This window comes from Hoplias malabaricus, chromosome 3 (assembly GCF_029633855.1).
Source record: "Hoplias malabaricus isolate fHopMal1 chromosome 3, fHopMal1.hap1, whole genome shotgun sequence".
Lineage (NCBI taxonomy): Eukaryota > Metazoa > Chordata > Actinopteri > Characiformes > Erythrinidae > Hoplias > Hoplias malabaricus.
The window spans coordinates 38,400,851-38,414,114 of NC_089802.1; the positions used below are offsets into that span (position 1 = coordinate 38,400,851).

General features: G+C 41.4%; 2 protein-coding genes across 2 annotated transcripts in view; one reads left to right on the plus strand and one right to left on the minus strand.

The window, feature by feature from the left end:
* The window catches only part of chd6 (chromodomain helicase DNA binding protein 6), a 62,781-nt gene extending 62,325 nt beyond the window's left edge, over nt 1-456 (minus strand). Inside the window, exon 1 of the mRNA XM_066663295.1 lies at nt 409-456. The gene's annotated coding sequence lies outside the window, so the exon portion shown is untranslated. The remainder of the gene's footprint in view (nt 1-408) is intronic.
* A 7,897-nt stretch (nt 457-8,353) lies between these two features.
* ripor3 (RIPOR family member 3) overlaps nt 8,354-13,264 on the plus strand; it is a 74,665-nt gene continuing 69,754 nt past the window's right edge. The window contains exon 1 of the mRNA XM_066664783.1: nt 8,354-8,374. The gene's annotated coding sequence lies outside the window, so the exon portion shown is untranslated. The remainder of the gene's footprint in view (nt 8,375-13,264) is intronic.

The window sequence follows — 13,264 nt, forward strand, 5'->3', positions numbered from 1 at the left end:
CCCCCAACCTTACCCCACCTGAGCTGACCTACCTGAGCCCCTCGCCTGGCATTCGGACGCGGCACGCGCACCACGGCAACAAAAAACACAACAGACACTCATCAAGGGCATGCAACGCGACGTCAGTTTCGCGGGAAGAAAAGATGCATAAGCTATTAGGCAGGGAGGGAGGGGTGAGGGGGGGGCAAGTGGAAAAAAACAACAACACAGACACCCCCACCCCCTCACCACCACCACCTCAGTCCTGCTCTTAAAAACAGCCCCACCGTGCACGAGCCCACTTCATTCATGAGGGATGCGCGAGTTAAAAGAAAAGGGGGGCCGCTCGAGCACGCGGCGACCCCCCCAAGCCCCCTCCCCGATACGCGGATCAAAGGAAAAGTTGCGGGGAAACGGCGGCGCACTCACCTAAAATGGCTTCTGCTCGCGGCCCCCGAAAAAAACACAAACAGCGATTATTTGGTGGAAGTTTAGCGCCGCTGGCCGCTCGCGCACGGCAGCCTAACCTCGCGCACGGGCCGGCCCCACGCGCTCCCGGCCTGCCATTGGCCGCGGACGCCCGCCGCGCTCGTCCATTGGGCGCGCGCCGCCGTCGTGCAAACGCAAACGCACGCGCACGCGCGCCCGTCCCAGCAGCCAAGCTTGTGTGAGGAGAGCGGGAGGAGGGAGGGAGAGGAGAGAGGAGGGGGGTTTGTGCAAGGCGCCCATTGTGTGTGTGTGTGTGTGTGTGTGTGTGTGTGTGTGTGTGTGTGTGTGTGTGCTCTTTCCTACTCTTTCCTTTTTTATTCTCTACCTCCTTTTTTCTTCCTTTCCTCTCGCGGAGGGATTGGGGTTTGTTTTATTTGCGTTTTCTTTCGGATTATTTTTAAGAGAGAGAAAGGTAGAGAGATTGAAAGAAAGAAAGAAAAAAGAAAGGTAGAGAGTGAGTGAGAGAGAGAGAGAGGAAAAAAACTAACATTCCACGTCTTTGCTCATGTTGCATGTCCCGGATGTTAGCAGCTGCAGTTCTCTCTCTCTCTCTCTCTTTCTCTCTCTCTCTCTCTCTCTCTCTCTCTCTGTGTTTTTATGCCGTTCTTCCTCCCCTCGGTGTCTTGATCTGTTTCATTTCCCTCTCTCTGTCTATCTGTCTGTCTGTCTCTCTGTCTTCAAGAGCAACAGACACCTCTCGGTTCTGTACCATAGAGTGCATGCCTGTATTAGAAAGGGCAACTCCACCAATTTCCCCAAAATTCCTGCATTATTTCAGAGCCCCGGATGTAAAAAGGGTCACTGAGAGGCTCCAGGCTCTGACCTGAAGTCTGAATTCTTCACAGCGACGGTGAATGGAACCAGACGTCCACACAGAGCTTTGTATAAAACACTTCAGCTGAAAAGCTTTCGCTGTGTCCATATTTGATAATGAACAGACCAATGGAAATAGGTCTGGGTATGTCAGAAACCAGCAATTCTGAAAAGTGAGTGAGTGAGTGAGTGAATGAGATTCAAGCCAGTGTAATGAGTTGCATCAAATCTAAAAATAATACTTGAAAAATATGGTTATACCTCTCGAAATTGACTTGTAAATCACTCACACATTCACACGCACACTCGCTCACACATCCACTCACTAAGTCACTCTCACTCAGTCATCACATTTTCAATCCCAAGTTCTAACTCATGTTCAATTTATCACGTGTTCATTATTTCACATTTTCACTCATTCATGTTCATTATCTCTAACACACTGTCACTCACATAATCACATGTTCACCAACTCAAACATTCACTCATTCACATGTTCAATACCTAATAAATTAAAATGTTTATCACATCACACAATCATTGAAATGATTACATACTCACATACCAAGTCACATATACTCACTCACTCACTTTACCACATGTTCATTCACTCACTTAAAAACTTACACACTGAGATATCCGTTCCTTATATTCATTCAAGCGTAAGAACAGCTCCTCAAGAGGGTGCTATGGAGGGTGTTTTGCCAATAACACTGTGTATGTATGAAACATTGTTTTCCTTGTGGAAATGTGTGGAACTGTTTCAGAGACTGCACTGGAGAACTTTAAAAACATGTTAAAAAATGTAAAAACATTAAACTCCAGTCTGAAAACTGGACTTCCCTCTGTGATGTACGTGTGCAGTGAATTATGGGTAAAGGAAGAACAATAACAGTATATGGTCAGTGTCCTCAAGACCTATCAGAAGGAATGCAGCATTTCTCGGCTGTGTACAAAGGATCTGGCACGCTTCATTGGCCTTCAGTGACGTAGCATCTATGAAATGCCACCTACCTCGGCTGCAGCCCAGGCCTTTGGACACAGTGAGTATGTCCGTGGTTTTAATTCCTAAAGTCCAAGGCCCAGTCCCATTTCATATTTAGAACCCCCTCCCCCTTGTGTAAAATCTCCCCTAATGAAACAGGACGACCCTGATACGTCATCTGATACGACTTTAGTTACATTTAGAGCCTCATTCTCCTTCAGAAGAGTTCCACAATCAGAGATTACCCCCCTCTCCTCACTCTTCTGTGATATGGAGCTCAGCTCAGAGTCTCTTTCTGCAGAGTTCTGTTCACACTTCCAGACATTCAAGATTCAGAGTGTGTGAATGGCTCTCTGCTTTTCTGGGAAGCCTTTACACTGGCTGTTGGAACATAGCTGTGAAGGTTTGATGCCATCCAGCCACATCAGCATCAGTGAGGTCATGCTGGTGCTGGATGATTGATTAGTTCTGGGTCACTAACACCACCCTAACTCCTTTCAGAGCTCCATCATTCCTGAGAACACCGTTCCACTGCTCCACGGTCTAACGCTGGTGGTTTTATTTTCACTCTGGAAGGAAAATATTTATCACTGTAAAACCTTCCTGTAAAAATGTTTCCCACAGTAACATACTGTTTATTGGTAAATACAGTAATACTGTGAGAAACAAAGACCCTTAAATTAGGGATGTTATCAACGTGGCACCATCCACAAGCTTATTGCTTTATTAATAATCTTCATTTAGAACATGAGCAAACAGTCAACAAAATAACAGGATTTTACAGTACTCTGAACATCATATGATTAATAATTACTGTTAATAACTGTCATGGAATGTGCTTTGTCTACAAATCTCCTGTGGCTCGCTGTTAAAAAGGTTTGCTAATATTACTTTTAGAAATAGAGCCATTGATTATAAAAAGAAATGTGAAACTAATGAATGCCCTGTGTAGAGTAATAGCTACTGATTATTAGAGTTGACCGAGTTTGCAAAGTAAGGCCTATTATTATTTTATAACAAACTGTAAGATAATTCACTGGGATTAACCCTGAGAGAGGTTTGAAGACAGAGGCAAGGTGGCTTCAAGGAAAACAGACAGTGCCTTTAAGACATAGGTACATTGGTATATGAAGAACTGTCTTAGAAGTATTCATTTGTTTACATTAGCTAACATTAGAGGATTTAGAAAATGAGGGCAGACAGATTGTAATATATTGGGAACATTTGTCTACAGACCTGTCTGAAAAACAAAAAGGTTATTTAGGTGCCTCAACATTTAATTCTGTTGCAAGTTAATTTGTGATTGTATTGTCATTTAGTTTAATAAACAATTTTGCATACATCAGACAATATAGCTATAATACATTCATTCATGTCTGTAACCCTTATCCAGTTCAGGGCCGCAGTGGGTCCAGAGCCTACTCAGAATCACTGGGTGCAAGGCAACAACACATCCTGGAGGGGGCGCCAGTCTTTCACAGGGCGACACACATTCACACATTCACTCACACACTCACACCTACAGACACTTTTGCATCTCCAATCCACCTACCAACGTGTGTTTTTGGACTGTTGGAGGAAACCGGAGCACCCGGAGGAAACCCACGCAGACACGGAGAACACACCACACTCCTCACAGACAATCACCCGGAGGAAACCCACACAGACACAGGGAGAACGCACCACACTCCTCACAGACAGTCACCCGGAGGAAACCCACACAGACACAGGGAGAACGCACCACACTCCTCACAGACAGTCACCCAGAGGAAACCCACGCAGACACGGAGAACACACCACACTCCTCACAGACAATCACCCGGAGGAAACCCACACAGACACAGGGAGAACACACCACACTCCTCACAGACAGTCACCCGGAGGAAACCCACACAGACACAGGGAGAACGCACCACACTCCTCACAGACAGTCACCCAGAGGAAACCCACGCAGACACAGAGAGAACACACCACACTAATATACTGTAATTTTACAGGGAGATTATTTACAGTGTATTGTTGGGAATTGCTGAATAATGTGATGACTACATGGCTCTCTTTTAGCTTTTAAAACATTTTAATGTAAACAAGCACTTACAGATCCCTGAACTCTTTAACCCTAAGCTCTATATAGCTATTTTGCTATTCCGTTTTATTTTTCAGTGCCTCTTTCAGTTGCATTTAAACAGTAATTATGTGACATAGCCATATTCAATATGTTGTTTTATTTTCTAAAGAACCTTAGCTACTCAAATATGTAATCACTTGAGGTTTTCATGCTGACCGATAAATCAATTTTTCTATAAATTTGTCATGTTTTGACCAAAATTTTACCTAGCGCCTGCTTTTTTTTCATATTTCTCAATGTACAGCCTTGAAATCATATTCCCACATCGGATATCTTCACACAGATTGTTAGTGTGAGGTGTCTGTTAGTTGAAAACATAAGCATTTTTGATGCTAATTTATTACTGTGACAAAATAAAATTGTAGCATCAGACGGACTTATTTTTCTTGATATTCTAAGCTCTGGGATGTATGACTGATAAAGCTCTGGCAGTCACAGCAGGCCCAGACTTTCAGGAATATAGTTCAAGGCAAATATGGACAATATCTCAACAAATAAAAAACATTTTGGTACTTTGGCAGTTTTCTCAGATGCTGATAACAATAACAATTATTATTATAATTATTATCTTTTAAAAATATGATTAAATAGTACTTGTTTATTTAGAATACACACAATAAAGAATTATTTAAGCTTTTTAGTTTATATTTGTTGATCTAATGCAGTGTTATTTGATGTGAAACCTACAAAAACCTTGAAAAATATAAATAAAAAAATCAGTTAATAAGTAAAAATTGCTCAAAAATAGTATTTTATCTTAATTTGAGTCATATTTACTTGTGAAGAAAAAAGAAATTTGCCAATGGGGTGAGATATTTTGACTTAAAACAAGACAAAATGTCCTGATAAGATTCTTTTACTTTGGGCTTTAAAAAAGTAAAAATGTCATTTTTACAAGTAGCTGAGGGTTGTTTTTTTGTATAAATTTATTTAAAAATATCTTTACCTATTGGCAGTTTTTCAAAAGACAAAATTACTTAAAATAATGGTTAAAAAATCTGAACTTTAGCTATTTTGACAAATCATCAGTGAGAAAACAATCCAAAATTAGTACAAAGCAGGCAGACTTGAGGTGTTTTGGAATTATAGTTCAAATAATGTCTTTGTGTCAGTTTTAGAATAAAGAGAAAGATGACTGCAGACACTGGAAAACTTGTTAATAAAGTGCTTAAACTTTATATAATAAACTGCACCAAAGTAAACAGCCTATCTGGCTACATGCTGAGAGAAATAAAATATAATAAACATTTCTCACTATAATACAATATTACAAATATACACGATGGAGGGAACTGAGATGGGTTCTATATTTATTTTAAAAATGTTGTTGTTGTAGTCATTAGATGGAAATATACCAGTACCAGGTAACAGTGAACAAGGATGGGTGTGATGGGTGGTAGCGTGAATGATGATGATAACGATTATGTATGTATCCACCTCCATGTGGATAAAAACCACGTCACCACATATTTCACTTACTCTGTTGACCGAGAAGCAAAGATGGTAAAGGTTTACAGTACCGAGCAGGCTTTGGACATGATCCTCAACCATGTCAACCCCTGTGACTCATGGGTTGACTCATGGCCTCACTTACATAACACTGGAGGCAAGAAGTGCTATTCACACCTGCCAAATGGCAGTTCTTTGGGATTTAAAGGTATACCTGCCAAATGGCAGCGGTTTGGTAGTTCTAGTGTTAAAGGTGCACTAGGCAGTTTCACCACTGTGATTGTGTCTGTTATTGTAGTTCACTAACTAGCCACCAGAGGTGGCACATCTCCAATACCAACCAGTGCTATTCACCTTATTTTCCATAACAGCGAGGAAGGGGCGGCTGAAGCAGTGGGTCCTTGATATAGATCACACCCACAGCAACAATAAACATACAAACACAAACATCTGAGTGTTAAAGTGGACAGAGGTGGAACTGGTTCAGCTTTTGGATGGAGACGAGGCCCAGATGGAGAGGGAGGAGGCTGATGTTATCTTTCGTGTTGACTTTTTTCCTTACCTCCTAGAATGTCATTTAAGGAGGCAGTTGTGTTCTTCTTATTCCCTAGTTTTCTCAAACTTTTATTTCCACCTTAAATGGGTCAGTTCATCAGGCTGATATTTGAGTTATTTGGCAAAATCTTTTTTGAATTTTCTGTTCCAGCTTAAAAGGCCGACTATTAGCTTGAAGTTAGATCATTCCTCACATTCTTTGTTTAAAACTCACAAACCACTGACTTTAACACCACTGTTATTCCTCACTTTCTTCTTTTAAAGGAACACTAACAATATTTTTACCTTAAAATTACAGCTTCAAAATCATCGTGATGCTCCACTGAGTTGTGATAAGGAAAATACAGCCTCTGTCATTGTTTCTCCGAACTCAGAACAACAGAAACTGCACTGTGTAACTTTTGAGGGAGGGTAGGAATGCGGCTGAGCTCTCACTTGGCTCCTGATGAACATCTGTTTCAGCTCTAACAAACCCCTAAAGATACACTCCCCACTCTCTCTCTCTCTCTCTCTCTCTCTCTCTCTCTATCTCTCTCTCTCTCTCTCGGCCACATCCCAGGTTGTAGTCACAGGGCTCCACCACAAGAGGGCAGCATTCTGCTTCCGTTACAGCTGCCATTCTTTCACCACATGTGCAAATGAATTGGGCACCTGCTCTTTTTGAACTGAAGTAGAATCAGATGGTTTTCAGCCTCATTATTATCAGTGAGGATCAGGGGCCGGTCCTGGATCACACTCACCACTCCAACTCATCCCATGGGAACTGGAGCACCGTTCCACAGTTCCAGAGAACACGCTCCTTTGCTCCACAGCTGTTCCATTTGCTGACCGTTATTACCTGCTGCTCACAGAACTCACCAGAAGCTTATCCCATAACACGGGATCCCTCTAAAGCCAGATAACGTAGGTAAGCTTAGCCATCAAACCCACACAGCAATGTTCCTCTACATCTAGTGTAAAGTCTTCTGGGAACAGAGACTGTTTCTGCAGTGAAGAGAGGAACATGATGCTGATTAATGCCCTTCACTTCACAAACAGATCCAAGTGCTCACAGCCAAGAGTCAAGAGAGAGAGAGAGAGAGAGAGAGAGAGAGAGAGATACAGAGAGAGAGAGAGAGAGAGAGATACAGAGAGAGAGAGAGAGAGAGAGAGAGAGAGAGAGATACAGAGAGAGAGAGAGAGAGAGAGAGAGATACAGCGAGAGAGAGAGAGAGACAGAAAGAGAAAGAAACAGAGAGAGAGAGGGAGACAGAGAGAGACAGACAGAGAGAGAGAAAGAGACAGAGAAAGGGAGACAGAGAGAGAGACAGAGAGAGAGAGACAGAGAAAGGGAGGGGAGAGAGAGAGAGAGAGGGAGACAGAGAGAGACAGACAGAGAGAGAGAGAGACAGAGAAAGGGAGACAGAGAGAGACAGACAGAGAGAGAGAGAGACAGAGAAAGGGAGACAGAGAGAGAGAGAGAGAGAGACAGAGAGAGAGAGAGAGAGGGGGGGGGGTGGTAAGCAGTTGAAGCAGACAAGTAAAAGAAGAGTAAACCAAGAAAGAACAGAGTGAGAAGTGAGGGAAAGTGAGAGAAAAATAAATAAAAACAGTGAAAGAAAAATATTGGAGAACAGACAGAGAAGAGAAAGAGACTAAGACGAAACAAAAGAGAGTGAGAGAAGAGGGAAGCGGAGAGAGAGATAGAGAGAGAGAGAGAGAGAGAGAGAGACACAGAGAGAGAGAGGGAGAGAGAGAAAGAGAGAGAGACAGAGAGAGAGAGAGAGAGAGTCCCTGGGTGTGAGGAGTGTTAAATATGTTTTTTCTTCCTTTGTGCTCTTAAGAGGCTGCTTCTTGGAATCGGGCGTCTCTCTCTCTCTCTCTCTTCACTATCAGCAGTGAACACTCGTCTGCTCGGAGGAGATGAGCTGCTCTGTCGTGTTTGTCCTCGTCTGTCAGACGTAACTGAGTTCTGGAGGAGGACAGCTCTTCGTCCGGTGAGTTATCAAACTCATATTTTTATTAGAAATAGAACAAACATGAGTGTCAGAGCAAAGCCTGTTTTCTCCCTCATAGAGGAACCTTACAGGAAAAGGGGCAGTGTTCCTAAATCTAACCTACACTTTATTTCACTAGAGTTCACATCCCAGCCTCAGTCGGCTGTCAGTAAACACACTCTCCTCCTCGGTTCTTAAAGCTCTGCGATATATCAAACACTTCTCATTGTAATACTGTTTAAAGACTCATTCTCGTTCATCATCACTGTGTGTGTTCAGATCTGTCTGTCCCGCACATTCACTGACTATTATTTAGACAAATGTGACACCACCCAAAATCTGCCCGCTAAAAACCACGGGTGGAGTAATGGCTTTTTATACACCGCACACTTTCAGTATTGATAACAAGCAATAAAAGCTATTAAAACCTCAGTATCGATATCAGAGTCTCAATATTAATTTCAGACAACACTCAGTGTATCAGTGTCCTTAACAAACATTACCCAGAATCACAAAATTAACATCAGACAATACTCAAGGTCTGCATATAAACATCAGATGGGTCTCTGTATTGATATCTTATGATTCTCATATCTAAATATCGATATCAGACGATATTCAAGGTCTCAATATCAATATCAGACGACACTCAGAGTCTCAGTATCAATACCAAACAATACTCAGGATCTCACAGTTGACATCACACAATACTCTAGGTCTCCATATAATTATCAGATAATACTCGGGGTCTCGGTATTGATATCAGACAATACTCAAAGTCTTAATATTGATATCAGACAATACTCAAAGTCTTAATGTCAATATCAGACGATACTCAAAGTCTTAATGTTGATATCAGACGATACTCAAAGTCTTAATGTTAATATCAGATGATACTCAGTCTTAATATTGATATCAGACGATACTCAAAGTCTTAATGTTAATATCAGACGATACTCAAAGTCTTAATATTGATATCAGACGATACTCAAAGTCTTAATGTTGATATCAGACGATACTCAGTCTTAATATTGATATCAGACAATACTCAAAGTCTTAATGTTAATATCAGACGATACTCAGTCTTAATATTGATATCAGACGATACTCAAAGTCTTAATATTGATATCAGATGATACTCAAAGTCTTAATGTTGATATCAGACGATACTCAAAGTCTTAATGTTAATATCAGACGATACTCAGTCTTAATATTGATATCAGACGATACTCAAAGTCTTAATGTTAATATCAGACGATACTCAGTCTTAATATTGATATCAGACGATACTCAAAGTCTTAATATTGATATCAGATGATACTCAAAGTCTTAATGTTGATATCAGACGATACTCAAAGTCTTAATGTTAATATCAGACGATACTCAAAGTCTTAATGTTAATATCAGATGATACTCAAAGTCTTAATATTGATATCAGATGATACTCAAAGTCTTAATATTGATATTAGACGATACTCAAAGTCTTAATATTGATATCAGATGATACTCAAAGTCTTAATATTGATATCAGATGATACTCAAAGTCTTAATATTGATATCAGACGATACTCAAAGTCTTAATGTTAATATCAGATGATACTCAAAGTCTTAATATTGATATCAGATGATACTCAAAGTCTTAATATTGATATTAGACGATACTCAAAGTCTTAATATTGATATCAGATGATACTCAAAGTCTTAATATTGATATCAGATGATACTCAAAGTCTTAATGTTGATATCAGACGATACTCAAAGTCTTAATGTTAATATCAGATGATACTCAAAGTCTTAATATTGATATCAGATGATACTCAAAGTCTTAATATTGATATCAGATGATACTCAAAGTCTTAATATTGATATCAGATGATACTCAAAGTCTTAATGTTAATATAAGGTGATACTTAGGTGAGTCTCAGTGTTGATATCAGATGTCACTCAGGGTGTTGATATCAATATCAGCTGATTTAAAATGTTGTATTTATGTGTATTCATAGGCCACTAATCTAGGTTTTAATATCATTTTCAGCAGAGACTAAATAAAGCAATATTATAATAAATTAATAAGATATAATATGAGCATCAGGTTTCAATATCTGTGGCATCCATTCATTGTTTTCAAACTGACATCAGACAGTATTCAGGATTTCGTTAATGTATCAGAAAAGAGGCATTGTGTTTCTAATTACTGTAAGAATAACCATAACATCAGTGGATATTTCTACAAATCTGTCCCACATTAAAATCCATGACGTGCACAGTTCAGCTTTCAAAATATGTACAGAAACAAGCACTGCAGATGGAGATATGAGGTTTTTATATGACAGACACATTCTTGTTTATGCTTTGAGTGTCAGAGTCTACGGAGAGTGAATGATGGTCAGTGCAGAGCGAAGAGCGTGTTCAAACACCAGGCATTTCCTTTAAGACCCTGCTGGCTGTGTGTTTGTGTTTGGTGTCAGTGTTGAAGAGATCCCCCTCATGTCAGTTTCCCATGCCCCCCCTGCGCCTCCCCTTCGCCAGACCAAACACAAACAGAGGCTTTTGGGCTTGGCTTTCCCCTCTGAGGCGGAGAGTCAGGACACAGTGCCATGGGATTCTGAACTGGACGTAACTGGCAGAAACTCCCCGATCCCGGATTCTCAGTCCAGGATCTGGATTAATGTTTATTCTCCTTCCTCTCCACTGGCACATGTGCTCGGAAAATCATCAGGTTGGATATTTCAGGAGACAGGAAAGAGGACAGCGCAGGGACAGCTGCTCAAACAGCATCGGACACGATTTGCTGAGTGATTCTCGGCAGATCTGGAGATTTAATTAACTCTAAATAAGTCTAAAGCTTATTTAACATAGTTTTCTGTGGTCTTAGAAAGACAACTGCTGTGTCTACAACCTGAATTCAACAATTTCTCTGTGAAATTATTCACATTACATACAGTTACAGCACTGCGTTACTGAGACAAACCAGCTACAGCTATTTACTCCTACATACAGTTACAGCACGGAAATACTGACACACACCAGCTACAGCCGTTTACTCCTGCATACAGTTACAGCACTGAAATACAGACTCACACCATACAGCCGTTTACTCCTACATACAGTTACAGCACTGAAATACTGATACACACCAGCTTCAGCCGTTTACTCCTACATACAGTTACAGCACTGAAATACTGATACACACCAGCTACAGCCATTTACTCCTACATACAGTTACAGCACCGAAATACTGAGGCACACCATACAGCTGTTTACTCCTACATACAGTTACAGCACTGAAATACTGATACACACCAGCTACAGCCGTTTACTCCTACATACAGTTACAGCACCGAAATACTGACGCACACCATACAGCCGTTTACTCCTACATACAGTTACAGCACTGAAATACTGACACACACCAGCTACAGCCGTTTACTCCTACATACAGTTACAGCACCGAAATACTGACGCACACCATACAGCCGTTTACTCCTACATAAAGTTACAGCACCAAAATGCTGACACACACCAGCTACAGCCGTTTACTCCTACATACAGTTACAGCACTGAAATACTGACGCACACCATACAGCCGTTTACTCCTACATACAGATACAGCATCAAAATACTGACACACATCAGCTACAGCCGTTTACTCCTATATACAGTTACACTGAAGATGGCTGGCTACCCCGGGGGGATTTTTAGCTTCAGCTTTTTCACATTCAGGCTGTAATATCATACAAATTTTAACACTCCTGGTTTATAGTAATGATGTCCTTGACAGTAGTGAAGAATGCTTTCTTTGTCATTGTCCACTCTGTATTGAACTGATGTTGTTATGGGTCTGAATATGATTAAGATCCTTGCTTACAGTCATTGTTTTGCACCAAGAAAATATACATCCTTTATGTTATTCCCAAGACTGTAAGGACCTTTTGAAACTGAAACAAGTGCAGAAAGGTCAGAAGTGCAGACTGGAAATCAAAGGGGAAGGCAGTTCAATGCGTGATTAGACGTGTAATTGAATGTGTCATCACTGAGGGTGAGAGAGTTCAGAGGGAGAACGGAGTTTCTGAGTCTTGGAGCTGTTGCTTGGCCGATGTTGTTGTGCAGCTCGAAGAGATGACAGATGACCTCTAATGGAGCTCATGGTCATGCTCTAATTCAAACCAGCGCTGCTGAAACCGACTCCGTACTTCATCACCTTCCAGAAGCAAGTTCTCCGAGATGTGCTTTTTATTTACTCTTGTTTACACTGATTGAGTTCAGCCACATTAAGATCCACACACTGCACTGCTCAATGAAATGGGTCTGGAGTAGCTGCACATGAGCCCAACGCCAAGTGTGGACCACAGGGTTATAAAGCTGGCCAGAAATGAGCTGTGGAACAGTGGAACTGTGTACTCTGGAGTGATGGGGTTCCTCTGGTGTGTGGAACAGTGGAACTGTGTTCATCTGGAGTGATGGGGGTCCTCTGGTGTGTGGAACAGTGGAATTGTTCTCTGGAGTGATGGAGTTCCTCTGGTGTGTGGAACAGTGGAACTGTGTTCTCTGGAGTGATGGGGTTTCTCTGGTGTGTGGAACAGTGGAACTGTGTTCTCTGGAGTGATGGAGTTCCTCTGGTGTGTGGAACAGTGGAACTGTGTTCATTTGGAGTGATGGGGTTCCTCTGGTGTGTGGAACAGTGGAATTGTTCTCTGGAGTGATGGGGTTTCTCTGGTGTGTGGAACAGTGGAACTGTGTTCTCTGGAGTGATGGAGTTCCTCTGGTGTGTGGAACAGTGGAACTGTGTTCTCTGGAGTGATGGAGTTCCTCTGGTGTGTGGAACAGTGGAACTGTGTTCTCTGGAGTGATGGGGTTCCTCTGGTGTGTGGAACAGTGGAACTGTGTTCA